Consider the following 27473-nt stretch of genomic DNA (forward strand, 5'->3'; position numbering starts at 1 on the left):
ATAAGTTGAAAATCCTACTTAGGGATCTAAAACTCAAAAATTAGAATGTTGAAAGGTTATAGTTCAGTACAAAAGGAAGTAAGTTATAGAATATTGACAGATAAAAAGAGTTATGGAAGTAGAGATTTGAACAGTTGATTCATATATAACAAAGAAATATTCCGAATGTGAGGAAGACTATGGACTAGAATGGTCAGAGGACCAATGCCTGATGAATGATTCTAACATGACCTCAAGGGTCATTCAAGAAGCAACGTGAACCAAAATATTAGACAGCATAATAGTAAGAGGAGATTGGTGTTATCCAAGCAAATTAAACATTGTATTAGATTGTTAAAAGTCTTACGATCATATAGAAAGGAGAAAATAAACGTATGACTATTGTAAGATGACTACTGGGTAAAATTTCGTGGACGAAATTTATTTAAGGGGGGGAGAATTGTAACACCCCTAAGTTCGGTAGTTCGTTCTGCTGTACCGGTGACCAGTGTTGTCCGGACAGCTAGGATGCTTAGAACTACACTTCAAAATGAGTGAGGAGACATAAAATAATGAAATACAAGAAAAGAAAATACAAGAAAAACAAAGGAAAAATAATAGCAAAGAAATGTGATCAAGTTAAGCGAGCCGGGAAACCTAGCGATGGGTGACCGCACCGGGAAGTCACGGCGTGGACCGTTGACTAGCCCTGGACTGCGGGGAACCCTGGAAAACATTTTTAGGACATAAATGGACCCTTATTGAAGTATAAATATCATTAGAAATATCAAAGAAAAATTAAATAATTAGTACAAAGAAAAGTGAGAAATCGAAAAACAGACAAAACTCGGCAATACCGAAAAATCGGGAATGCCACCCGAACAGGGGCATTATGGTCATTTGACATCCCGAAGTGTCTTTTGACCTAAATGTCCATTAAAAATAAATAGTATTACACTTAGAAAATAAAATGAAAAATTAAATTGGTGGTACCTAAAGTAAATAGTAGAAATTAAAGGTTAAATGTGGAATAAGTGAGAATTTAGCTTATTATATGATTAAATGACTAAGTGGACCACTAAAGGGATTAATTAAATACATAGTGGGACATGTGTACACTTAAAATGCAGCTGAATAAGTCATCTTCCTCATTTGCATTCAACTTGCCGAATTGAAGAGTGAAGGAACCCACCATTGACATTTTGCATGAGCTTCATCTTCTCCCTTCATTTCATCTCTAAATACTTAAGTAGCTTCATGAAAAATGGTCTACACATCACAAGGAAGATATTGATACCAATTTTGAGAAGTTTGGTGAAGGTTTAGCAAGTTACAATTAAAGGTAAGTTTGCATTTTTGAGAATTTCTTTGTTAAAGTTTATGTTCATGTTATGGGTGTTGGTTTGGTGAAGGAAAATTTTGAGTTTGAAGGGTTATTGTTGTTTTCATTTTGGACAGCCATGAGTCACGTTTTTTATGAGATATTTGTGCATATAATTGATGAGAAATGTGTTGATCATGATGAATTAGTAACCTAGTGAATTATTTCATGTTTATATGGTGATTTATGCACTTGGATGGGAATTGGTAAATTGGATGGCACTTTGATGTTGAAGAATGGTTTGCGGCAGCTTGGGGACACTTGAGTAATGGTATATATTGAAGGAAGTGTGGGCAGAATATTGACCTAGAAGGTTGATGAGATGTATGTAGATTGATATTGTAAAGTGTATGTAAAATTTGTAATGGTTAGGTGTGTTTGTAATGGTAATTAGAAATTGTAATTGTGAATGATATTTGGTGTGTTGAGGGTAATGGTAATCTGCCCAAAATAATGTTAATGTAAAGTAGATAATGCTTTTGGTAATGTACCAAAACAGATTGGTAGGGTATGGAAGTAAACTTTGCAACTTAAATGTGTGTTTGAAGTGGGGTGTGAAAGGCATAGTGAGGGCAGTGTACATTTTAGCCTATAACCTTAAATGTGTAACCTCAATTGGTATGAGACCAATTTGATGTGAAACTAGGCACAAAATGTGCCAACTTACATTGAGAAACCATACCAAAATTCTGCTTGCAAGGTGACCTAAGAAAATGACCAATTCGGATTAGGTACACTTGAGACCTAAAAACTGACCATTTGGGCAGCAGTGAGTGTTTAGGCCATAACTCACTCAAAACAGGTCCAATTGACCTGAAATTTTAACCATGAATAGTTAAGACCCATACCTACAAGTCTTATGAAGACACCAAAACCCAGAAATGACCAGAAGCAAGTCAAAAAGCTTGCACAATTTCGGGTCCAAAAACTGGCCGAACCAAAGTTGACCAAATTGACCTAAAATTGACCTAATTTAGTACCATTTGACCAGCAGTAGTATAATGACCATAACTTGGTCTACTTAACTCGGATTGACCTGAAATTTTGCCCCGCGTGCAATAAGACCTAGATCTACAAGTTTGTAGTTTCGACCGAGACCCGAAAACCGAGGGAACTAGATCGTCCGGTTAGGTCAAACCAGTGTCCCGGAATCCAGCAATTTGCATTAAAATGCACTAAGCAAGGAAATGACTTTGGTAAAACATACCAAACCTAAAACCCTATCGAATGTGACATATTAACGACACTAAAACCTAATTTACCTAAAACGCAACGAGGGTCGGTATATTAGGTGATTAAGTAAAAAATTGAGTTCAGTGCATTATTTACCAAACATTATCGTTAGAGACAATTTAATTTAGTACTGAAACACTTCAAATTGTGTTTCTCAGTTACTAAAGACTCAGGAAAAGAGAAGGAAACACTGAGTCCAGACCAGGGAGACAGTCATCAGAGGTTTGTGCACAACGGCTATTGCTTTTGAATTTTTCAATTGAAATAAATATTGAATATTTGTATATTATTGTTTTAAATTGTGTTTGTGCACAACGGCTATTGCTTTTGAATTTTTCAATTGAAATAAATATTGAATATTTGTATATTATTGTTTTAAATTGTGTTTGTGCACAACGAATATTTCTTTTGAATTTTTCAATTGAAATAAATATTGACTATTTGTACATTATTGTTTTAAATTGTGGAAATGTCTTTGAATGGGTATTTATTGCTTGAAAAGCATTGTAAATGATTTGAAACTGTGAGAAATTGTTTGAATGATATTGATGGATACTTATTGCTTAAAAGCATTGTAAATGGTTTGAAATTGTGGGAAAATTAGTTTAGTGTGATTTGTGAAAATCGAAGTTAATTATGAATTGTGTTGCCATTTTGTGAATGAAATTATGACTTTGGAAATTTATTGGATTCTCACGAATCATTTGAATAAAATGTTTGGAATTAATTTTGTGTTCACACTTAGCATGACAGTATCGTATCATTCCTTCTCCAATTATGGGGTTGTGATCGTTTATTTCCTTCTCCATTTATGGAGTCGTGATCGTTTATTTTTCCCTCTCTGGTTTACCAGTTGAGGTGATCGGATGAGTACTCATTATATAGCTAGCTCCCCTTCCTCATTGATTTCGATTAGTGAGGTTGTGATTGCTTTGTCGTGGTGTACAACACGGCATTGATCGGAAAATTGTGTCATGGCTTAAGTTGTGAATGAATTGGCAACACTGTATTCTTAAATTATTCGACTAAATTGCATTATTATGTATTGTGAGATTGTGAAATTGATTTAAACTCTCATTGACATATACTGTCTTTTGAATTCAAACATGATCTGACTTATGGAAAATTATTGTGATATTGACAAATGGAGTTTAAATTCTTGTTGACATTATTGTCTTGAATTTAACTATGATTTTAAGTATCCACTATTTACATGACTTATGAATTGTGATTTAAATTGTATTTGGTTAATGTTGTGCACCACTGAGACATTGTCTCGTGATAGCTTTTAATTCTTTATCGCAGGTAGAGAGACAGACAGGGCAGCAGATTAGGCTGCATATACATCCAGCGAGGGATTTCCTGGTATAATGAGTATGCCAATATTTTGCATTTTGTACTGTAATGTATGACACTGTATGTACATTTTGTTTTTGGTTTTGAGCAGTTGTAAATTCAAATTGTACCTTGAAGTTGTAAACTAATTATGAGTTATTTGACTTGTGAAAATTGTATTATATTTCCTTATCTCAGACTTTGAAAAATTTATATGGAATTGAGTTGATAAATTGTTGTGTTGAGAAATGTATTGAAGTTGAGATTTGGAAAATTATTGAAGTGCTTTTTACAGGTTTTCTGAAGAACTGTTTTGTCCAAAATACAGATGGCACTTTGCCAAAATTTTTACAGAAATTCCAAATAAACTAAATGAGTTAGTGGATTCACTTCAGTTCACCAAAGTTTTTAACAACTGTAAATAGTGCTCACCATTGTAAAAGAAGTAAGAAAAGTTTTTAAAATCCCTTGTAGTGTATTTAATGGGTTATCAGTAGATGGAGTTGGTAATTCATTAGGTATACTACGGGATCATGTTATGCCTTACAGAGGGGTAGGGTGTGACATTGACCATAATTTGGACTGAAATGTAGCATGGCAAAGGGAATGAGTAGGCTGCCTTGTAAGTGCAGCAGGGTGACTGAAATTTCAGTCCACTTGGACTGCCATATCTTGGGCTGTGTTGGTCCAATTGGTGTTTGGCCAATTGGACATGAAACTAGGCTTATAATGGCACATTTTTGCTGAAGAAACCATACCCAAAGGACCAAAGCAAGAGGACCAAAACTTGGCCCCAATCCGGACACCCTGCAACAGCCCCTGCAGAATTGACCAAATGAATAGTAACTGTTCATTTGGCCATAACTCACTGTAGATTTGGTTAATTGACCTGAAATTTTCACAGCAATAAGATAAGATATAGACAAACAACTTTCATGAAGAAACCTACCCCAAATAATGCCATTAACCCATTCCAATGATTGGGCAAAGTTAAGTTATCAAACCTGCAACTCTGCAGATTTACATTTGAACAGTAATGTTTGGATGACTATAACTCCCTCTAGAAAACTCGGATTTAGGCGATTCTTGAACCGATGGAAACCTAAGGTATGGTAGAACATGTCATATGAAGAAAGTTAGACCAAATTATGAACTTAACTTGGTCAAATTACTGACCAAAGTTGGACCAAAATCTGTCAAAACCCAAAATTTCAGCATGAACAGTAAACTTATTTTGGCCATAACTTGAGCTACAAAACTCCAAATGGAGTGATTCAAAAAAAGAAATTCAACTAGATAAAATAAGGAACAACTTTCATGTTTACCATTTCCTCAAATTCCCACTTTAGAAATATCAAATGGAACAATAAAGATGAAGCACCAAATCTGAAAATTTTGTTCAATTAGCATTAAGCTTAGAAATGGTATTGGCAACCAATACCAACAAGTTTTAAATACAAAATGTGGTATGTTTGGGGTGTTAAAACCAATACACCTATTTTCTATCCAAAAGTCAACATTTTTGTTGACCAATGAGGTGAATAGTGACACCAAAACCAAAAATTGGCAATTTTGCCAAAATGACCTAAGCTTTGAGAAAGTGACCAAAACTAACAAGTTTTGAATACAAAATGTGGTATGTTGGGAGTATTAAAACCAATGTACCTATTGTTTATGCAAAAGTCAACATTTTAGTTGACTAATGAAATGAATAGTGACATGAAAACTTGAAATTCAAAAATTGTGAAACTTAAAAATGCAAAATGCCCTAGTAGGCCTAATGTGATTGGTTTGGATAGTTTGGCATGCCAATAGGGTATTGTTTTAGCAGTACTGCGAAAGGAAAGGCTTTATGCCTGTATTCATGGCTTTATGCCCGTATTCATGGCTTTTATGCCTGTATTCATGGCTTTTATGCCCGATTATGTGACATCATGGCTTTTAGCCATACTAACTGCATACATGGTTGACGTTTTGCGTCCCATGGTATGAAGGCCCGAGGCACCGCGGTGTCCAGTGCCAACGACCCGTTATCCAGTCCCGTCGTCCAGTATAGGTTCCTTGGGCATGGAAAAGTATAACTGTGATTGAACTGATTATTAAAGAAAATACGAAAATTAAGTACCAGGAATGATTACAAAAATACAAAGAAGCTCAAGATCATGAAGAAAATAATTAACGAAATGCATGAAGAAGTTAATATCATAAAACATGATTAGCCCTCGACTAAACAAGAAGTTAGTAATTATTCATTTCTTATGAACACAATAGCAAGGAAATTATTATTTTTATTTGCATATTATATTTTCTGGTATTATTTGCACCACTAAGCTTTATGCTTAGCGCGTCGCTTTTAACGCGTGAGTGCGAAGATTTGGACAGAGGGCCCAGTAGACCACAGATTCAGTAAGGCAGTTCACAGTTTTGCATAGTGTCCGTGTCACCTCACCATCCACAGTGCATTGGTAGGACACTAGGTTTCATTTTGACATTTTGTAACTAATTTCTATTTTCTCATATGTATTTGAACTTATGGAATGTATTTTGAGGTTCATGTAAATAATGAAAAATCGTATTAATGAATGTAAAAGTGAATGTTTATCTGTGATTTACACATGATATCACATGAGATGAATGATTGAGAAATGAATGGTGAAAAATGTTGAGATTTTGATATTGAAGTTTGAGAGTGATGAGATGATTAAATATGATCATAGGAAGTGTTTTTCACAGGTTCCGAAGAACTGTTTTCTCCATTTTTAGCCGGTACTTTGCCGGATTTTCTATAAAATTTTCGGAACCTCAAATAAATAATAATTTCGATAAATGGCTTAAAATGAATTATATTTCACAAGTTATATTCAAAACTATGATAAAAATGAATTAAGATAAAATAGAGTGCTCCGGCACACTGAGTGGCATAACTTTCTCGGCTACACTGTAGTCGGGTAAGGGGTGTCACATTTATTGGTATCAGAGCGCGGTTTAGGCGTTTCTGGACCTAGATAGATTGCATATCATGCATTGCATTCATAAGAGTCGAGGTGACACTATTACAGATCTGTATTTCCTATTTATTTTAGGTTAAGGTATGGAATAAGAGAGTGAAGAGACAATGAGATAGCGAATGGAGATGAGAAGGAGACTATATTTAAGATGAAAAAGGATGAGTACATAACTGTTTGAGGATAGGATTGAGACTAAGGAGAAAGTGAAGTAGGATAACACGGAAAGGTGAAGAAATAAAGAGGTAGTAGCTCCTCGACTATTTACATCAGGTAAATTTCGAGGACGAAATTTAAATAAGAGGGGAAGAGTTGTAACACCCTCCCCGTAGTAACTCCGTACATTCTACTGTTCCGGTGACCAGTGTCGGTCCGGACAACTAGAACTTCTGAAAAAAATATTTAAACTAAAGCGAGGAACCATAATTAACTCAAATATTAATAAGAAAAATTTAGAAAAAATTTTAGAAATAAAATGCAACTAAGTCAAATGAGCCGGTGCCCAAGCGATGGGTAACCAGAGGTAAGTTGCGGTTCTCGCAACGAGGAGCCCTAAACCCGGGGAAAAATTCATAAAATAATTTTTGGGATTCCAGAGAAGGGTCATTGAGGCTCCTATGGCATTAGAATGCCAAGAAAATATTTAGAAAAATTTTTCAATCGGTACAGACAATTTTGACCCGTTAAGCCAAACGGAGGGCATTTTGGTCATTTCGCCTTCAGAGGTGATTTTTGGCCGACTTGCCCAGTTGAGTAAATAATTAATATGACATAAAATATGAATAAACATTACTAAAAATGAAATTGGAAATGAGTAGTGGATAAAAGAAAAGGAAAATGAAATAAAAAGCAATTTATGACATCTTGATGATGTCATTTAAAAGCTATAACCAATCACAATTAAGTAACCATTTGACTAATTAATAAAAGAGATAAATAAAGACCAAGGAAGACCAAAAACAAGCAGCTATCTTCTTCTTCAAAACGTGATCCTCTCCTCCATAACCCTCCATGGAAGTTTTCTTTAATTACTTCCATTTTCCCATGAATTTGCACTATAAAACCCTAAGTCCCTTTACTAAAAACTTGTCTCTACCTCTTAGGAAGTGTTTAGCAGCCTAGAAAGGGAAAGAAAGTGAAGATTAACTTGGGAAAATTCTGCCCTACAAGAGGTTAGTGCACATATATACTTAAAACACTTTAATCCCATGCTAGAGACTTGAAACAAGTATGAATTTGTAACTTAAATGAATAAAAGTCATGTGTATGTCCACCATGATTTTTGGCAGCCCTAAAGAAGGAACATGATTGAGTGTCTTGATGGACTTAGAGTGAACTAGAGAGTATGTTTAAAATATATATATATATATATATATATATATATATATATATATATATATATATATATATGTAAGGAATGAAAGTGATTAATTAAGGTAGTTGTGAAAATTTATAATGGAAATTAGGGTTTTGAGGTGTGAAACTTGGATTTAGCTTATGAAATTGTGAAAGAACACTAAAAGGTTCAATCAGTGACCATTTTAGGTAAGTTGACCATAATTTGGATTGAAATGTAGCATGGCAAAGGGAATGAGTAGGTTGCCTTGTAAGTGCAGCAGGGTGACTGAAATTTCAGTCCACTTGGACTGCCATATCTTGGGCTGTGTTGGTCCAATTGGTGTTTGGCCAATTGGAAATGAAACTAGGCTTATAATGGCACATTTTTTCTGAAGAAACCATGCCCAAAAGACCAAAGCAAGAGGACCAAAACTTGGTCCCAATCCGGACACCCTGCAACAGCCCCTGCAGAATTGACCAAATGAACAGTAACTGTTCATTTGGCCATAACTCACTGTAGATTTGGTTAATTGACCTGAAAGTTTTACAGAAACAAGATAAGATATAGACAAACAACTTTCATGAAGAAACCTACCCCAAATAATGCCATTAACCCATTCAAATGATTGGGCAAAGTTAAGTTATCAAACCTGCAACTCTGCAGATTTACATTTGAACAGTAATGTTTGGATGACTATAACTCCCTCTAGAAAACTCGGATTTAGGCGATTCTTGAACCGATGGAAACCTAAGGTATGGTAGAACATGTCATATGAAGAAAGTTAGACCAAATTATGAACTTAACTTGGTCAAATTACTAACCAAAATTGGACCAAAATCTGTCAAAACCCAAAATTTCAGCATGAACAGTACACGTGAACAGTAAACTTATTTTGGCCATAACTTGAGCTACAAAACTCCAAATGGAGTGATTCAAAAAAGAAATTCAACTAGACAAAATAAGGAACAACTTTCATGTTTACTATTTCCTCAAATTCCCACTGTAGAAATATCAAATGGAACAATAAAGATGAAGCACCAAATCTGAAAATTTTGATCAATTAGCATTAAGCTTAGAAATGGTATTGGCAACCAATACCAACAAGTTTTAAATACAAAATGTGGTATGTTTGGGGTGTTAAAACCAATACACCTATTTTCTATCCAAAAGTCAACATTTTTGTTGACCAATGAGGTGAATAGTGACACCAAAACCAAAAATTGGCAATTTTGCCAAAATGACCTAAGCTTTGAGAAAGTGACCAAAACTAACAAGTTTTGAATACAAAATGTGGTATGTTGGGAGTATTAAAACCAATGTACCTATTGTTTATGCAAAAGTCAACATTTTAGTTGACTAATGAAATGAATAGTGACATGAAAACTTGAAATTCAAAAATTGTGAAACTTAAAAATGCAAAATGCCCTAGTAGGCCTAATGTGATTGGTTTGGATAGTTTGGCATGCCAATAGGGTATTGTTTTAGCAGTACTGCGAAAGGAAAGGCTTTATGCCTGTATTCATGGCTTTATGCCCGTATTCATGGCTTTTATGCCCGTATTCATGGCTTTTATGCCCGATTATGTGATATCATGGCTTTTTAGCCATACTGACTGCATACATGGTTGACGTTCTGCGTCCCATGGTATGACAGCCCGAGGCACCGCGGTGTCCAGTGCCAACGACCCATTATCCAGTCCAGTCGTCCAGTATAGGTTCCTTGGGCATGTAAAAGTATAACTGTGATTGAACTGATTATTAAAGAAAATACGAAAATTAAGTATCAGGAATGATTACAAAAATACAAAGAAGCTCAAGATCATGAAGAAAATAATTAACGAAATGCATGAAGAAGTTAATATCATAAAACATGATTAGCCCTTGACTCAACAAGAAGTTAGTAATTATTCATTTCTTATGAACACAATAGCAAGGAAATTATTATTTTTATTTGCATATTATATTTTCTGGTATTATTTGCACCACTAAGCTTTATGCTTAGCGCGTCGCTTTTGCAACGCGTAGGTACTGAAGATTTGGACAGAGGGCCCAGTAGACCACAGATTCGGTAAGGCAGTTCACAGTTCTGCATAGTGTCCGTGTCACCTCACCATCCACAGTGCATTGGTAGGACACTAGGTTTCATTTTGACATTTTGTAACTAATTTCTATTTTCTCATATGTATTTGAACTTATGGAATGTATTTTGAGGTTCATGTAAATAATGAAAAATCGTATTAATGAATGTAAAAGTGAATGTTTATCTGTGATTTACACATGATATCACATGAGATGAATGATTGAGAAATGAATGGTGAAAAATGTTGAGATTTTGATATTGAAGTTTGAGAGTGATGAGATGATTGAATATGATCATAGGAAGTGTTTTTCACAGGTTCCGAAAAATTGTTTTCTCCATTTTTAGCCGGTACTTTGCCGGATTTTCTATAAAATTTTCGGAACCTCAAATAAATAATAATTTTGATAAATGGCTTAAAATGAATTATATTTCACAAGTTATATTCAAAACTATGATAAAAATGAATTAAGATAAAATAGAGTGCTCCGGCACACTGAGTGGCATAACTTGCTCAGCTACACTGTAGTCGGGTAAGGGGTGTCACAGACAGTCAGAAAGAATAATCCAGGTAAATTTTGAAACTCATTGAGTTATTGCAAATAATAAACTGATAATAATGATAGTAATAACTGAATATGTGTGATAGGTCCTCGAGGATATGCTGAGAAGTTGTGTTATTGAGTTTGAGGGAAGTTGGGACAGATACCTTCCACTGGCAGAATTTGCATACAATAATAGCTATCAAGCTACCATACAAATGGCACCCTATGAAGCACTGTATGGGAGAAAATGCAGAACATCTGTATGTTGGACTGAATTGGGTGAAGATAAGCTAGTGGGGCCAAACCTGATAAAACAGGCAGAGGAAAAGGTGAAACTAATAAAGGCCAATTTGAAAGTTGCCTCAGATCGACAGAAATCTTATGCTGACTTGAAAAGAATGGACATTGAGTATGAAGTTGGCGAGAAAGTATTTCTCAGAGTATCACCGTGGAAGAAAGTGTTGGGTTCGGGAAAAAGGGAAAATTAAGCCCTAGGTTTATTGGCCCATATGAAGTTATTGAACGTGTGGGACCAATAGCCTACATATTAGCCTTACTACCTGAGTTGGACAAGATACATAATGTGTTCCATGTCTCGATGCTCAGAAGATACAGATCAGATCCTTCACATGTCATCTCAGCAGAAGAAATTGTGGTACAACCTGACCTGACATATGAAGAAGAACTAATTAAAATCTTGGCACGAGAGGTAAAAGAGCTCAGAAATAAGACAATTCCACTAGTGAAAATCCTATGGAGACACCACAACATGGAAGAGGCAATATGGGAGAGCAAGGAGACAATGAGGCAACAGTTCTCTCAGCTCTTCACATCAGGTAAATTTCGAGGACGAAATTTTTATTTAGAGGGGAAGAGTTGTAACATCCCCATTGCACGTGTTCTGTGCGTTCTGTTACTCCAGTGGTCAAATAACAGTCCAGGCAAGTCAGAATGTCTGGAACTACACTTCGGTGATAGTGAACAGACATATAATGATGAAATAAATAAAAAGAAAATACAAGAAAAATCAAACAAAAATGAAAGAGAGAAAATGAAGCTAAGTTAAACGAGCCAGTACCGCAGCGATGGGTGACCACACTGGGAAGGCTATTGCCGACCGCAGGACCGCGGGAAACCCTCTGAATCTAATTTTGAGACATAAATAAAGGTTTATTGAAATGTAATTGACACTAGAAATATCAAAGAAAAATTAGTAAATTAGTACAAAGAAAAATGAGAAAAATCAAAAAACAGATAAAAATCGGTGTTACCGAAAAATCGGGAATATAATCCGAAGTGGGGTATTTTGGTCATTTGACACCTAGTGTTGCCTTTTGACCTCAATCTCCATTAAAAATAAATGATATTACACTTTATAAATGTCATGAAAAATTAAATGGTGATACATTATGTAAATAGTGAAAGAATTGAGCTAAAGGTGCAAATAATGAAAGTTTAACTAATTAAACAATTAATTTAGAGTTAGTCCTCCACTAACTCAAGCCTTGGGACATTTTTCTAAGCCATTAGTGGGCAGAAACCAGTTCATCTTCAACCTTCCACAAACTAGCTGAATTTCCACCATGGGAGAACTCTATTGCCGCACCTTGCTCTACCTCCATGCAAGCATGTTCTAGCCATCCTTTCCACTTCTTTCCTTCATTAAAGCTTGTCTATTCACCTTGGATAAGATATTGGTAACAGGAAAAACAGGATTTGGTAAAGTTTTGATAAGCTCCAAGAGTGGTAAGTGTCCAAAACCTCTTCCTTGCTTTAGTAAACCTTGTGTTTAGGTTGAGGTGAGTATTTTGGTGAAGAGAAATGAAAGAAATAATGAGAAATGGACTTGTCCATTTTTGGCAGCCATGAACCTTTATTGAGCTTGAGTTATTTTTACTTTTGATGAATGGAAATGAAGGTTGATTAATTCAAATGAAAGTTGTAGTAAGTTTGTATCTAAGTATGTACATGTAGTGTTTGAATTAACGGTGTGAAATGGAACCTTGATGCCTTGAGCAAACTGCCATGTTTGGCAGCCCCTAATAGCATGAATTTGTGTGTGAACATGTAGTTTTTAATGAAATATGCTAATGTTAAATTGTGGGCAGCAAGTATAAGTGATATTGAAGTATGATTATGTTGAAGTGTATGTGTAATATTGACATTGAGATATGTTGAATTATGGTGGAAGTGAATGTTGAACTTAATGGTGAATTGTGTGCATTGAGCACTTGAATATTCTGCCCCAAATTGTTTCTGGAATTGTGTACAATATATATATGGAGGTGTTATTGATTGAATATTGAAGTAATGAGGAGGAGAAGGAATATCAAATTGGAAGTGTATGTGCTTTGTGCAGATTGTGTGTTGCAGGAAGTACCTAAATTAGGCCATAAGTGCCAAACTGTGAACCCAATTAGTATGAGGCCAATGGGAGGTGAAATTAGACACCAAATAGGCCAACTTTCATGTAGAAATGTTGCCAAAATTCTGCCTAGAAACTGACCTTAAAAATAACCAAATCCAGATTAGCAACCTTGCAACCCAGATTTTTGACCATATGAACAGTAGTCATTGGGATGACCATAACTCACTCAAAACAGGTCCAATTGACTGGAAATTTTTACCATGGTTATTTTAGACATAGATCTACAATTCTTATGAAGACACCTAAGCCCAGAAATGGCCATAACAAAGTCAAATGGCTTGCACAAGTTCAGGTACAAAAACTGCCGAACCAAAAGTGACCTAAAATTGACCAAATTTTGCAGTAAAGGTGCAATCTGTCCAACTTTAGTAAATTGACCATAACTTGGTCTATACAACTCAGAATGACCTGAAATTTTGCCCCGCATGCAATCAGACATAGAGCTACAATTTTTCTTCTTTGACCAAAAGCTAAAAACTAAGAGAAATAGGACTTTAAGCTAGACTAATCTAGCACACAAAAATTGAGATTTTGACATTTTACATACAATGATGCTTGAAGCATTTTGGCAATGAATGCCAACTTGTAAAAATAGTAAATTGCACTATATTGGTAGCATATTGAGATATAAATTGTGACATATTGATGCTAGAAACAACTTATCCATATTACCTAAAAAGGTCAACATATGCATTGACTTGTGAATTATATAATAGTTAGTAAACTCCAAAGATTGAAGAATTAAACAATTAATTTATAATGTGCCCTAGTTTGCCTAGTTGACTAGTATGGATAGGTTGGCATGCCAATAGGATTCTGACAGCTCTTTTGTAAATGGTTTCATGCCATACTGTGTTTTTACGGCTTATTATGTCGCACTGTGACTTTAGTAGCCTACGGCTATACATATTGTGTATTTATTATTGGCTTATCGCCAGATTGACTATATGGCTTTTTAACCACGGTATTTGTACATCGGGAGACACTTTGTGACCAATGGTGTGACGGCCCGAGGTAGTGGGTACCCAGTGCCAGTATATCCGTTTATCCAGTCTGGTTAGTGTATAGGCTTCACGGGTAGTAATTCAAGTACTATTAAATTCAAATAGCTAAATCCAGTCTACTGACATACAGCACCACCAAAAATTCGTAAACACTTTATTTACTTTATTTTAGTGTATATTTCTTTATATTTAGCACCACTAAGCAAAATTGCTTCGCGTGTTGCTTTTGTAACGCGTAGGTATTAGAGACACAGTTGGGGAGCCCAGCAGACCTACGACTGGGTGAGACATCTTATCTGCACAGGAGTCCAGAGTCATCTGCACTGCATTGCATACATGGTAGGACTTAGGATATCTTGTATTTTGTACTTTTGTTGTATATTTGAAATTCAGCCTTGTATTTTGTAATGTTATGAAAGCTCTGAAATTTGTAATATTTTGTACATATTAAATAACATGGAGATTTTCTGTATATATTTAAATTATTATGGACTGTATTATGAAACTGTTTAATGACTGTAAAAGTCTATTAACTTTACTGAGAAATAGAGATTGTGAAATATTTGACATTTTGATATCATCATATTAAACTGTTTTCAACAGGTTTGGAAGGACAGTTTGTCCGAAATACAGATGGCACCTTGCTAAATTTTTATTATCATTTTTGAAACACTGATTTTATTAAAGCGTGAAAATAGAACCAGTATGCTATGAATAGCACATAAAGACTTCTAAAAATCAAATTGAGCTCAGGAAAAGAGATAATCACAGACTAAGTGCTCCGGCACGCCGTGTTGCACGCCTTGCTCGGCTACACTGTAGACGGGTGAGGGGTGTTACAATTTCATTATTTACAGAAACTCAATGAGTTTTAGAATTTACCTGAATTACTTGTTTCGACTGTCCATCCATCTGAGGATGATAAGTCGTACTGATATCTCTAAACTTATAGCAATTACTATGGTACAGGTAGTTCACATTATTGTAATCGAGTTACTGACTCTAGCTACCTTACAAGTGTAGTCTTTTGACAGACTAGTTCTGAAGTTTTAAATTTTAGACTAAAATTTTTACATTTATTTCTTGTAATAGTACTCTATTCGGGCGTAACTATATCAATTTATAGATTACTTACAAATATTCTTATTTTATTGTACCACGAGGAAGCACATAGCTTTACATAATAATCTCGTGTCGATACTGTAATCTGCAGCTTACAATACAAACATTGAGAGCATTTTATAGTCACTACATTATAACCTCATGGAGTAGGTTTTCTAACATCTTATCTGTACACTTATTTCCTTCTCTGTCTTTTAAAGTCATATCAGTGGTCTCTTCATGTAATTATTTAAATCTAAAACTCATTACTTATATTTATGCCCAAGTAACCTATCAAAGCACTTGCAGGCGTTAAGTATTGCCGTCCCCGCAAGCCCCTTCTCTGTCTTTGGTGGCAATTAAGGGTACCTATCAAAGCACCTACAGGCGTTACGTATCGCCATCCCTGCAAGCCCTTGGGTGGTACCTATCAGAGCACTTTGCTGGCATTACGTATCGCCATCCCTACAAGCCCCCTGATACCGATATTCATTGTCTTTTAAAATCATATCAACCATATATTTTTAATCCATGACTTTCTACGTAGGCAGTACTGCTATCTGTAATCCCTAATTGGTATACCAATCGATCCATACAATATACATAAGCCTAGGTTTACTTTGAGCAATTAAGCATTATCAATTGTCTAACAAAATCTTCATGTCCATGTGTTGTGGAAAAGGTGGGTCCCATATCACTCTTTCGTGTGATTTAGTATGTAGTGATAATGAAATTTCCATGTCAATGTACAGTGGGAAAGTGGGTCCCACATACTGGTTTCAAGTAATTTAGTATATAGTGACTTAGTAGGGATAAGCCAATAATGTTTTTCAAGAACCTTTCTTTAGGTTCAATTTCGAGATTTTAACTTTGCATATCACTTTGGACAGTTTGTGGCCACTGTTTGGCCCCATTTTCTAAAAGGAAATTGTTATTTTATGTCTTGCTTTTATTTCCCAGATGACTATTCGAGCTCTGACTCATAGGTTTCTCCCTCTTCTCTATTTCACATTGTCCTTGTGGGGTTGGGTTTTGCACTTGGGCTTGGGCTGATAGATTATCAATCATTTGTTGAAAGAAAGTCGCCATTTGTGTAGTAATTTTTATAGGTTGGGCTGATAAAGTCAGACTTCCAACTCTTGGGGGGCTAGGGCCTCACCTTGTACTTTCGCCGTCATAGACTGTTTTATTATCTCATTCTTCTCTTCCATTCTTTTCATTGGATTTTCTCTTTCTTGTACAACTAACATAAGGAGATTCCTCTTCATTAATTCATATTTATGATGTAAATGTACTATATGTATCAAACATTTGAGCAATTGTAGTTACCGACAAAAAGATTTCAAATCCACAGTTTGAAATTTACTTTAAAACTATTGCTCTGATACCACAAAACATGTCACACCCTACTCCCATGTAAGATGTAACATGATCCTGTAGTACACCTAATGAATTACCGTACTTCGCCTACCGATAACCTATTAGATATACTACAAGGGATTTTAAAATAATTTTCGTGAAATTTAAATCATCGATTAAAATTTGGTGTTATAAAATTTTTTTAAAATTTTGGCAAAGTACCGGCTGTATTTTGAGAAAACAGTTCTTCAATCCTGCAAAAGAAAATACTCCCAATATATTTTCTCAAATACAACTCCAATAACTTCATTTCAATTCACAATTCAAATCTCAATAAACAATCAATTCATTTTCAAACCAATGTCATCATAAAGAAATATTTCATTGATTACAAGACTCAAAATTTATATTACAAAACTATTCAAGTAAATGAAATCTCAAATTTACATTTACAATAATTTACATTTAATTACATACCAAAATATTTTACAAGAGTTTTTATACATCTGCTCCAATAATTTACATACATATTATTACATGCATACATCAAAACCTATGTACATGGGTATACCTATGATATACCTGGAGCTGATCCGAATGTCTCTTCAAAAAAGCTTACTCAATTGCTCCATGCTCTTTTCACTTGTGACAGCATGCAAAGCTATCGCTGAGTGGTGAACTCAGTGGTGCACAACTATAATTTAAAACATAGTACAATATACATTGACAAAATTTATAGCAAATAATTTGAAAATCTGAATACTCATCAAATTCCAAAACTCAAAATATTCATTACCAATAATATAAATCATTTGTATAAAATGACTTTGATCACAAAATTCAATTTATCAAATCATAACTAACCATTTAAGCTAATTCCAACAAAATCGATTATACATAAATCATAATTGAAATCACAATTCTTTATCTAAAAAACCATTCTTTATCTCAAAAAACTTTTTTTATCTCAAAAACCATTCTTTATCTCAAAAATCATTCTTTATCTCAAAAACCATTCTTTATCTCAAAAACCATTCTTTATCTCAAAAACCATTCTCTATCTCATTAACTATGCAAGACTAATCCGAAAGGGCCATCTTCGCGGTGATTCTAACTCCCTATGGTCGGGGAGGTTGAATCGGATTCTAACTCCCTATGATCGGGGAGGTCAAATCATCGTGCACAGTACACATCACAATAATGAATCTTCTGAAAGAGCCACAACAAATAAGAACTTAGATCTAATCTCTAATAAGAGGAGAATCTAAGCCTGTGCACGTACCATGGTAATCAAAACACAACTAACTCCATTGTCTTCTCAACAAATGAGAGAGAGGGTAATAACCTAGTCAAGCATCTATAGTGAGATATAAACTAATATCACAATCCTTTCAGTGAGCATAAATCACAATACAATTCGATTCAAAGTCAATTCCAATATCCAATAATTTTTATGCTCATCACAATTCAAATCATAAATTTGCATTTTTTCATGCAAATTGCCCATCACAATTCAAAACATGTTCTATCACAATTTTCCAAAACATAATTTATTCAATTCACAACAATGCTTAATACTTGTGGAAATACCATTTCACAAAGCTAAATTCATACATACTATAACAATTTCAATAATCATTGAATTAAATCCAATGCTTATTAAAAATAATACATAAGAAAAATATGTCATTTAATCATATGAAATATTCATAACAAAATCAATTAAAAACTAGTTGTGCACAAACCTCTGATAAATGTCTCTTGGTCCTGACTCAGTGTTTCCTTCTCCTTCCCTGAGTCTTTGCTAATTGAAACACACAATTTGAAGTGTTTCAGTACTCATTTAAATTGTCTCTAACAATAAGGCTTAATAATTAATTTATTGAATTCTATTATTTTCCTTAGTCAACCTAAAATGTTGACCCTCGATGCACTCTAGATGAATTAGGTTTAATGTTACCAATATGTCACATTTTATAGCCTTTTATTGTTGGTACATGTTACCAAATTCACTTTGAAGTATATTGCATTTTATTGCAATTTGTCAGATTTCGGTGTACTATTTTGACCTAGCCAGACGACCTAGTTCCCTCGGTTTTCGAGTTTTGGTCCAAACCACAAACTTGTAGGTCTATGTCTTATTGTATACAGGACAAAATTCTAGGTCATTCTGAGTTGTGTAGACCAAGTTATGGTCAATTTACCAATGCTGGACAGAATGCACTAAAATGGTAACTTTAGGTCATTTTTAGGTCACTTTTGGTTCGGCCAGTTTTGGTACCTGAATTGTGCAAGCTATTTGGCTTGGTTCTGGCCATTTCTGGGCTTTGATGTCTTCATAAAAATTGTAGATATATGTCTAAATTATTCATGGTAAAAATTTCTGGTCATTTGGACCTGTTTTGAGTGAGTTATGGTCAAAACACTAACTACTGCCCAAATGGTCAATTTTCAGGCTTTCAAGTCACTAATCCAGATTTGGTCATTTTTCAAGTCACCTTCTAGGTAGAATTTTGGTAAGCTTCCTTCATGAAAGTTGGCACATTTTGTGCCTAGTTTCACCTCCAATTGGTCTCATACCAATTAGAGTCACACACTTATGGTTCTAAGCTAAAATGTACACTGCCCTATTATACATTGTTTATCCTTACCAATTACACATCCAACACTTACTAAATTAATTCTTCCATGCCAATTCTAGTTTATACCATAACATTAATACACTTTACTTCACATTTTTTGTCATTTTGGCAGCTTGTAACAACTCTCAACAAATACATTATAACTCAGAATTTTTCCAAGTCCAATTACAACAATTAACCACATGACATACCTCATTTACATGTCCAAATTCAAACCATTATACACATTTCCATGCTGCCATCAATAACAACATGTTAGACAATAATAAACAAGTAAAAACAAGCTACATATATAGAATTTCCATGGCTACCAAAATGTACATATCCATTAAAACATCAAACTTTAAAAATTCTTCCATAAATCAATTACCCACAACCTTGGTTACACTTTTAATGAAACAAGAATTGAAAACACTCATTTACCACGTTTGAAGTTCTTCAAAACCTCACCAAAACTTAACTTTCATGCTTCCAATAATATGCCCAAGAGGTATACACCACTTTTAATGAAGAAATTTGCAAGAAACCATGACTGAATCATGTTAGATGGAGCTTGTGGTATGGTGCGGCCATGGAAGAATTTTTGAGAGAATTGGTTTGGCTTGGAGAAGAATGTAGAAGAAGAAGAAGATGGAGTTAGTGGAGTTGGCTGTCCACTTAAGTGATGTTAGTGGAGCACTAATTGATTAAAAATCTATTTTTGCAATTTGGCCACCACACTTTCACTATTTACATAATGTATCTCATTTTAATTTTTCATGGTATTTTCAAAGTTTAATATCATTTATTTTTAATGGACATTTAGGTCAAAAGGCAACTCGGGGTATCAAATGATCACAATAACCCTATTCGGGTTGCATTCCTGATTTTTCGGTAACACCGAGTTTTGTCGTTTTCTCAATTTCTCGTCTTTCTTTGTACTAATTAATTAATTTTTATTTGATATTTCTAATGATATTTATACTTCAATAGATGTTTATTTAAGTCTTAAAAATATTTTTCAGGGTTCCCCTCTGTCCAAGGCTAGTCAACGGTTCATGCTGCAACTCCCGATGCGGTCACCCATCGCTATGGTTCTCGACTCGTTTAACTTGGTTACATTTTATTGCTATTATTTTTCCTTTGTTTTTCTTGTATTTTCTTTTCTCGTATTTCATTATTTTATGTCTCTTCACCCATATCTAAGTGTAGTTCTAGGCATCATAGTTGTCTGGACAACACTAGGCACTGGAACAGCAGAACGCACTACCGAACATAGGGGTGTTACAATGGAAATGTAACCTTTCCAATGTTTAGTCTATCATTATTTCCAATGAATGTTTACATTGAATTTTAACTATTTCCATGCAGTTTTTTGCAAAAGAATTGATAAGATAAAAAGCTATGATTTGTTTAAAATCCCTTGTAGCATAACTAACTTGTTATCAGTAGGTATAGTTTGGTAATTCATTAGGTATGCTATGGGAACATGTCGTGTCTTACAAGGAATAAGGTGTGACATAAATTGACCATGGTTAGGCTGTATAGATTGGACCATTATCATTCACCATTCCATTCCAATTCTAACCATTCAAACACACTCCATTTCACACCAATTGACCATTTTAAACCTTAATTAGGTTAATTGGCAACAATTTACCAAACCCCTAAATTTTTCCCCAAATTTCTAATGTCAAGAACCCTAATTTCTTAATTGGTTCAATTCATGAAATCAAAGTGTGACATTCACATATACATAGTCAATTGAACTTAAACACAGGATTAATTGAAATGAGACACATCATTTCCCCAACATCCCAAAGCTGGCCGAAAATCATGGGTTTCATATAGGCATTTTTTTTCCATCCTTTCTAAGTTATTTCTATATGTTTGAACTCAATTTCAATCAATATATAACAAGAAAACTTAAAATCCACTTTCCTTTAATGGTGTTCTCTTCAATCTTCCTAATGTTCAAATTTCTCCTAATTCTTTTGCTCTCAATCTTCTTTTCACACTCAATTATCAAACTTTTACTCAAATAGCTATGGAAAATAAGGGAGATTTCAAGGGAATTTTGAGCTTGGAAGAATGAAAAATGGAGGAGAAAAAAGAGCTATGGGGACGGCAAGAATGGAAGGAAGAAGAAGAAGTTAGAATTTCTTTTAATTATTGGTATTTTAATATGATATTTATCCCAATTTTCATAATTAGACAATTAAAAGTTTAATTACGTCATGATGATGTCATAAAAGAATTAAAAATTAGAAATTTTCTTTTCTTTTTCTTTTCTTTCTCTGCACACCTCTCCACTTTTTAATTCTTTTTCATAAATTTAATTTCCTACATTTTAATGGACAATTAGGTTATGAGTCACCTCTAAGGGTGAATTGACCAACTTGCCCCTTACGGTTTGATCTGTTTTTCCAATAGCATTAAATTGCTTTCGAAACCCTGATTCAATTTTTTGAACTGGTTTTTGATTATTTTCTATGATTTTCATATTACCCTTAGCTTCGTAATAATTCTTATGCCTAGGGTGCCATAAGGTCCCACTCGAAAATAGGGTAGCGACTGGTCTCGCAGTTACTTCCCGTTTCGATCACCCATTGCTGTGGCCTTGGCTCATTTTAACCCATTATGCTTTGTTTTCTTGATTTCTACTTTACATTTATGTAATTGCTATTAATTTTTGTTCATGGCATGTCTAAGTGATTTAAATATGGTTTTATAGCTCCCAACTGTCTGGGCAGACACTGGTCACTGAAATAGTGGAATGTACTAACTTAATGAACATAGGGGTGTTACAATTCTCCCCCCCTTAAAATAAATTTCATCCTAAAATTTTACCTGATCTTAGTCTCTGAACAGTTGTGGGTGCTACCTCCTCATGTCCTCCTCACATTCCCAAGTAGCTTCTTGGCCTGAATGATAGTTCCACAGCACTTTAACCAGCAGTATCTGCTTATTCCTTAGCTGTTTCACCTCATATGCCAGAATCTTTATGGGTTCTTCCTCATATGTGAGGTCTGGATTTACTTCAATCTCTTCTACTAGTAGAACATGAGATGGATCTGATCTATACTTCCTCAACATGGACACATGGAAGACATTATGTATCTTCTCTAGCTCTGGAGGCAATGCCAATCTATATGACAAAGGACCCACTCTTTCCAGAACCTCATACAGCCAAATAAAGTGAGGACTCAGTTTCCCCTTTCTGCCAAATGTCATAATTTTCTTTCAAGGGGAAACCTTAAGAAATACCTTGTCACCCACTGCATATTCAATATCTCTCCTTTTCAAATCGATGTAGGACTTCTGACGGTCTAATGCAGCCTTGAGCTTGTCTCTGATAAGTCTGATCTTCTTCTCTGTATGGTGAATAATTTCTGGGCCAATTAGTTTTCTTTCACCCACTTCGTCCCAACACAGAGGAGTTCTGCACTTTCTGCCATATAGAGCTTCATATGGAGGCATCCCAATGCTTGATTGGTAGCTATTATTGTAAGCAAACTCAATCAAAGGCAAGTGTATATCTCAACTACCTTTAAATTCAATCACACAAGCCCGTAGCATATCCTCCAATATCTAAATCACTCTCTAAGACTGGCCCTATATCTATAGATGGAATGTCGTACTGAAGTTCAATCTAGTTCCTAGGGCTCTTTGTGTAACATCCCCATTGTACGTGTTCTGCACGTTCTGTTGCTCTAGTGGCCAAATATCAGTCTAGGCAAGTCAGGATGTCTTAAACTACACTTCGGTGATAGTGAACAGACATATAATGATGAAATAATTAAAAGAAAATACAATAAAAATAAAAATAAAAAGTGAAAGAGAGAAAATGAAGCTAAGTTAAACGAGCCGGCACCGCAGCGATGGGTAACCGCACTGGGAAGGCCGTTGCCGACACCAAGACCGCAGGGAACCCTCGGAATTTAATTTTGAGACATAAATAAAGGTTTATTAAAATGTAATTAACACTAGAAATATCAAATAAACATTAATAAATTAGTACAAAGAAAAACAAAAAATTGAGAAACAAAAAAAAATCGGTGTTACCGAAAAATTGGGAACATAACCCAAAGTAGAGCATTTTGGCCATTTGAAACCTAGAGTTGCCTTCTAACCTCAATTTCCATTAAAAATAAATGATATTTCACTTAGAAAATGTAATGAAAAATTAAATTGTGATACATTGTGTAAATAGTGAAAGAAAGGAGATAAATGCGTAAATAAAGGAAACTTGGTATAATTAAACATTAAACAATTGATTAGTGCTCCACTAACTACATTATAAGGTACATAAAATAACCATTAGTGGGCAGAAATGGGTCATCTTCAACCTTGAGAGAAAGCTAGCCAAAGTGAATTCCACCATTGAAGTCCACCATGGCCGAATGAACTCTTATTCCATGCAACCTTGATCAAGCCATCCTTTCCTCTTGATTCCTTCATTAAAACTTGCCTACTCACCTTGGGGAGATATTGGCAACAAGAAAAACAAGATTTGGTGAAGTTTTGATAAGCTTCAAAAGTGGTAAGCGTCCAAATCTTCTCCCTAGCTTTAGTAAAAGTTGTGTTTAGGTTGAGATGAGTAGTTTGGTGAAGAGAAATGAAAGAAATAGTGAGATATGGGCTTGTCCATTTTTGGCAGCCATGAACCATTGTTGAGCTTGAGTTATTTTTACTTTTAATGAATGGAAATGAAGCTTGATTAATTCAAATAAAAGTTGTATTAAGTTTATATCCAAGTATGTGCATGCTAATGCTTGAATTAAGAGTTTGAAATGGGATCTTGATGCTTTGGGCAAACTGCCATGTTTGGCAGCCTATTAAATCATGAATTTCTATGTGAATATGTAGTTTGTTAATGAAATATTCTAGTATTAAATTGTGGGCAGTATGTATAAGTGATATTGAAGTATGATTATGTTGAAGTGTATGTGTAATATTGACATTGAGTTATATTGAATTTTGGTAGAAGTGAATGTTGAACTTAATGGTGAATTGTGTGCATTGAGCATTTGAATATTCTACCCAAAATTGTTGCTGGAATTGTGTACCATATATATATGGAAGTGTCATTGATTGAATATTGAAGTAATGAGGAGGAGAAGGAATATCAAATTGGAAGTGTATGTGCTTTGTGCAGGTTGTGTATTGAAGGCAGCACATAAATTAGGTCATAAGTGCAATATTGTGAACCCAATTGGTATGAGGCCAATGGAGAGTGAATCTAGACACCAAATAGGCCAACTTTCATGTAGAAATGTTGCCAAAATTCTGCCTAGAAACTGACCTTAAAAATTACCAAACCCGGAATGGCAACCTTGCAACCCAGATTTTTGACCATATGAACAGTAGTCCTTGGGATGATCATAACTCACTCAAAACAGGTCCAATTGACCTGAAATTTTTACCATGGTTATCTTAGACATAGATCTACAATTCTTATGAAGACATCAAAGCCCAGAAATGGCTAGAACCAAGTCAAATGGCTTGCATAAGTTCGGGTACAAAAACTGCCAAACCAAAAGTGACCTAAAATTGACCAAATTTTGCACTAAAAGTGCAATCTGTCCAGCTTTAGTAAATTGACCATATCTTAGACAATACAACTCAGAATGACCTGAAATTTTGCCCCGCATGCAATCAGACATAGAGCTACAATTTTTATTCTTTGACCAAAAGCTAAAAACCAAGAGAAATAGGACTTTAAGCTAGACTAATCTAGCACACAAAAATTGAGATTTTGACATTTTACATACAATGATGCTTGAAGCATTTTGGCAATGAATGCCAACTTGTAAAAAAAGTAAATTGCACTATATTGGTAGCATATTGAGATATAAATTGTGACATATTGATGCTAGAAACAACTTATCCATATTACCTAAAAAGGTCAACATATGCATTGACTTGTGAATTATATAATAGTTAGTAAACTCTAAAAATTGAAGAATTAAACAATTAATTTATAATGTGCCCTAGTTTGCCTAGTTGACTAGTATGGATAGGTTGGCATGCCAATAGGATTCTGACAGCTCTTTTGTAAATGGCTTCATGCCATACTGTGTTTTTACGGCTTATTATGTCGCACTGTGACTTTAGTAGCCTACAGCTATACATATTGTGTATTTATTATTGGCTTATCGCCAGATTGACTATATGGTTTTTTAACCACGCTATTTGTACATCGGGAGACACTTTGTGACCAATGGTGTGACGGCCCAAGGTAGTGGGTACCCAGTGCCAGTATATCCGTTTATCCAGTCTGGTTAGTATATAGGCTACACGGGTAGTAATTCAAGTACTATTAAATTCAAATAGCTAAATCCAGTATACTGACATACAACACTACCAAAAATTAGCAAATATTGAAATGTTAGCAAATAAAAGTAAAATCAGCAACTGCAAAGTATATCGATGTTATAAATTCGTAAACACTTTATTTACCTTATTTTAGTATATATTTCTTTATATTTGGCACCACTAAGAAAAATTTCTTAACGCGTCGCTTTTATAATGCGTAGGTATTGGAGACACAGCTGGGGAGCCCAGCAGACCTACGACCGGGTGAGACATCATATCTAAACAGGAGGCCAGAGTCATCTGCACTGCATTGCATACATGGTAGGACTTAGGATATCCTGTATTTTGTACTTTTATTGCATTTTTGAAATTCGGCCTTATACTTTGTAATATTATGAAAGCTCTAAAGTTTATAATATCTTGTACATATTAAATAACATGGAGATTTTCTGAATATATTTAAATTATTATGGACTGTATTATGGAACTGTTTAATGATTGTAAAAGTCTGTTGACTTTACTGAGAAATAGAGACTGTGAAATATTTGAGATTTTGATATTATCATATTAAACTGTTTTCAACAGGTTTGGAAGGACAGTTTGTCCGAAATATAAACGGCACCTTGCCAAATTTTTATTACCAATCTTGAAACACTGATTTTATTAAAGTATGAAAATAGTATCAGCATGATATGAATATTACATAAAAGATTTCTTAAAATAAAATTGAGCTCAAAAAATGAAATAATCATAGACTAGGTGTTCCGGCATGCCGTGTAGCACGCCTTGCTCGGCTATTCTGTAGATGGGTGAGGGGTGTTATATTTAGTGGTATCGGAGCACAGTTTACATGTTTTTGGACCTAGATAGTTTGCATATCATGCATTGCATTGTAAGTGTTAAGATGACTGTAATGGAGATCTTTTGATTTGTTTTGTTATTTTGATCAGAATATGGACTCCACATCACAGAGAGCGATCGATGAGGAAGTGGAAAGTCATGTTCCATCTATGACTGAACCAGGAGATAGGAGAGAACCTGCTCCACCAGTACCTGGTGCACCAGCCACATTTCAGCAAATGGCTGAGTTCTTTAGACAGATGGCAGGAGTTATGCCACCACCACCACCTCCACAACAAAAATCTCATATGGAGAGACTCAGGAAGTTCGGAGTAGTGGATTTTCTGAGCAAAAGGGAAGATGATTCTGTCACAGCTGAAAACTGGTTGGACAGAACTGGAAGTGTTTTGAAACAACTTCATTGTACTCCAGAGCAGAATTTGGAAGCTGCTGTAACTAGTGAGGTGCCACCAGAACAAATAACTTGGGATTCCTTTCTCACTGAGTTCAAAAAGAAATATGTGGGCAGTGTATACCTAGAAGAGAAGAGAAAGGAGTTTATTACCCTACACCAGAGATAGCTGACAATGGCTGAATATGAAAGAGAATTTGTCAGAGTGAGCCGCTATAGGCGGAAAATAGTCCCTAATGAGGCAGAGAGATGCAAGAAATTTGAGGAAGGACTTAATGATAACATTAAAGTAATGATTACAGCCTTGGGGATTATAGAGTTTGCCAAGTTAGTAGAAGCTGCACTGAAGGTTAAAAAAGTTAGAATGAATGAGCAGAAGAGAAGGGACACACAGCAGAAAAGAGGTCAGGGTCAGCCCGGTACATCTTCTGCCCCTAATAAAAAATTCAGAGGTTCACCTACTCAGAGTTTCAGTAGAGCACCAAGTCAGGGTCAGT

This window comes from Hevea brasiliensis, chromosome 8 (assembly GCF_030052815.1).
Source record: "Hevea brasiliensis isolate MT/VB/25A 57/8 chromosome 8, ASM3005281v1, whole genome shotgun sequence".
NCBI classification, from domain to species: Eukaryota; Viridiplantae; Streptophyta; class Magnoliopsida; order Malpighiales; family Euphorbiaceae; genus Hevea; species Hevea brasiliensis.